This window comes from Manacus vitellinus, unplaced genomic scaffold, assembly GCF_001715985.3.
Source record: "Manacus vitellinus isolate BGI_N305 unplaced genomic scaffold, ASM171598v3 scaffold_42_pilon, whole genome shotgun sequence".
Taxonomy (NCBI): Eukaryota; Metazoa; Chordata; class Aves; order Passeriformes; family Pipridae; genus Manacus; species Manacus vitellinus.
This window is the reverse complement of record NW_021940553.1, coordinates 96300-99917: the sequence shown is the minus strand read 5'-3', so window position 1 is coordinate 99917 and position 3618 is coordinate 96300.

The window sequence follows — 3618 nt, the reverse complement described above, 5'->3', positions numbered from 1 at the left end:
CTGCAGTGAAAATGAGGCGTTTTGGGAGGTTTATATAAATTTTTGTGAAGCACTGGAGAGATTATACCCAAGTACATGTTTGACAGCAGAGACTACACTGAAAAGCAGAATTAATTGCTGTGTGTGTCACTGTTGTATGAAGTGTTTGTGTGTTCCACAGTGTATTGCTTTAAGTTTAAGCAATATATGGCATTCCTCCCAGAAAATGGCAGTAGGTGTAGGTGAAGGTGCTTCAGGGTGTGAATTGAACTCTGCTTACGCTGCATGCTCCGGTGTCCATGGGTGAGAACCCCTTGGAGCCCATCTAATGACTGCTTAGTTCTTGGGCACTGGCTCTGTCCTCGTGTTCCTGGGAATTCCTACCCAGGTCATACTGGGAGTGTTATAAATATCTTGAACAAAACCTGGGGTAATTAAACAAAACTTTGATAGTCCACTCTGCAGAACAGAGCAGGTGAGAATCACCAGTGTGTGGGATCGGCTCTGGGATCAGGGATAATGGCTTCCCACTGCCAGAGGGCAGGATTAGATGGGATAGTGGGAAGGAATTCTTGGCTGTGGAGGTGGTGAGGCCCTGGCACAGGTTGCCCAGAGAAGCTGTGGCTGCCCCATCCCTGGAAGTGTCCAAAGCCAGGCTGGACAGAGCTTGGAGCAACCTGGGGTATAGTAGAAGGTGTCCCTGCCCATGGCAGGGGGTGGGACAGGATGATCTTTAAGTTCCCTTCCAACCCAAACCATTCTGTGGTTCTGTGCTGATGTTTTTATTTCTGCCATTTCTCCTCTGGTGCACACTGACATTTCAGTGCAGAAAGAGCAGTACAGGGTTAGCCAGCTCCCTGGGAATGCCATGCCTCCATCTGTGAGCTGTGTGGCTCCAAGACGGAGAAGGTTCCATGGTTGTTGCCGCAATGATTTCGAGATCCTGGGGCATTTCTGTTGATCCCACTGGTATTTCAGGGGGGAGTGAAGATCAGTGGAACAGCTTGAACTCTTCTGGGTCCAATCTATAAGGGGAGTTTGAGCTCCAGGATGAGTTACCATCTGGCTGTGAACAGAGCTGGGTGATGGAGCAGACAGTGCCATCGTGTTTCCGTGCGGTCACCCCGCTGCTCTCGGAGCAAGAATAGTGTGGGTCGATGTCGCATGCATGGGGAGGAAATAGGTTTCAGGGTGACAATTTATTGAAGAAAAGTTCCCTAAGTATATGTGCTGTGCGGTCCTAAATCCTGCTGGCCCCTGTTGGCAGTTCCAGTGCCAGCAGGAGCACTCAGTGCCATCTCTCTGTACACAAGTTCAGTGCTGCATCTCCCTCTGTGAGGACAGCGAAAATACCCTTTCTGAAGGCAGATGGGATGGGGAAGAGTGCACATAAGCATCCAGAGGTGATGAGATTCCCCTGATAAGCAGTAACATGCAGTAAGGGAAGAAAATGGGTTCAGCCCAAAGCGTTTTCCCTCTGTTCTGCAAAGAACCTGTGCTCACGGGCAGCTGGACACTGGGGAGCCACCGATCACCCGGGTGAGTCCTTCTCTAAAACACTCAACAGTGATGAGGTGGAGGGTGAAAGAACATGCCATGTGCATGAACTGGGCTCATCCAGGCACAGCAGAACTGCTGTGTGTGTGTGTGTGTGTGTGTGTGTGCACACAGGAACACGCAGGTTTCATGCGCTGAAGGCCTGAGGGAGCCTCCGGATCAGGCCTCTGGATTGGGAAGGTTTGTTTCTGTCCTTATAGTTCCATCTTTCCCTCTCATCACAAAGCTCAGCCACGTCTCTTGCCGCCCTCCTTCACCTCTGGAGGTGTGAATTCCTTCTCCATGATGAGAGCTTCTCTGCACTGCTGTAGGAATAAAACCAGGAGCCCGGCACAAAGCGGGTGCACTGAGGGTCTGAGCTGTCCGCATTCAAACTGTCTGCTTTTCCAGCTTGACACTCAAATTACTCCATTCCTGAAAGAGTAGCTCATATTTCCAGGAGTTTGATGAACTTGATGTTTGTGGATGGGCAGCATTCACATCCTACCAAGGGGGACTCATCAGTCCCCAAAGCAGTCGCTGCTGGGGGCAGGAGACCCTCACCTGAGAAGGTCTCCTGAGGCTGCAGAGTCAATCATTTGGTGCAGCTGGGTGTGAGGAAGGCAGGGCAAGGCAAGAGGGATACCTGTACTGCTGCTGTCCTTCCAGTATAGGTAAAACAGTCACCAGGGAGGTCCAGAAACAAGAGAGAACCCTCCCAGAAACAGTTAAAAATGAATTGGAGGAGCCTCCAGCTTTTCCTTGTGTAATCCCATACAACTTTCGGCTGTGAAGGGAAGGAAGAAGAAAAGCCTCTTCTCTCCAGAGAAGGTGGTATATGATGGTTATTCATCACAGGCTGAAAAGGCTGTCACTGCAGCAAAACAAGGCCTTACATTTGAGTGCTTCTGCCACTAATTCAGCCTGCTGAGCAGCTCTGTGGTGCCGCAGCCCAGATAGCTCATCAGTCTCTTCCTACAGAAGGATGCAGAGAAATCAGATTTTCTGGCCAAAATTGGCAGCAAATCAGGGGCTCATGTTGCCCGTGCATGTCCCGTGGCACCTCTGAGCCGTGGCTGCTGCACATCTCGTCCCACTGTCTGCTCCCAGAGCTGCACCCCAACACCTCCTGAGTGCTGCCGGGGCCGGACAGGCTCCCCCTGGCCTGGGTGAGCTCCTGCACCCTCCCGGGGCAGAGGGACAGGCCTGGCTGGGGACAGAGGTGTTGCTGGCACGTAGTGGTGTGTCTGCAGAGAACTGGCAGTGGCAGTTTGTCTGTCACCCCCTAATCCTCAGGCGGGCTGTGCTGCCGCTCGGCCTTTGGTGGAGAAACAAACAGGCAGCGGTGGCAGAAATGTCACCCCGCGAGCTGCTGAGCAACAAACTGAAATATTTAATCACTGAGCCATTTACAGAGGGGCTGAACAGCAGGAGCCCTGGTGTCTAACTTGGCTGCCGCTCCTCTGTCTCCAGAGGCACCGACTGACATTTCACACTGACTGAACTGGCTCATTAAAAACCAGACATGGGCAAGACCTGTTCGTCATCTCTCCACCGAGGGTCTGTTCCCGCAGCAGGTACTTTGTCACTCTAAATTATGTTCCTCGAGCACAGTAGCTGCCAGTAAATGCTAAGCTGATCCATGGTCTCATCTGCCACTTTTTGAGTTGTTCCCCCGGGAGTGCTGCTGGATCTCCAGATGAGCATCATTGTGCTCACGCTCGGTTTCTGTTAGCGAGCCCTGGTGTTCCATATCTGTGTTTAGGAGCAGGGAAGAGCTCTGCTCTGGGACTCACTCTGCTCCTGCCTGGTCTGCTGAGCTCCCTGTGTGTGTGTCCTTAACCTCATCTGAAAAACTGGGGTGGGGGGATGCAAAAAAAAAAAAAAAAGCTTTGAGTCTGACCGATGAAAAGAGTGAGGTGTGCTCTGGTTTTCTTCTCTTGATTGTGAAGCTTTTATAGAATCGCGGGTGGTTTGGGTTGGAAGGGACCTTTAGATGTCACCTGGTTTAGGGCAGTGAAGTTACAAGGAGTGACAGCCTGCAGGGAACCCCCGTCCTGCACCAGCTCACCAAGCCCACATGCCCCAGCTGCTCTGACTCCA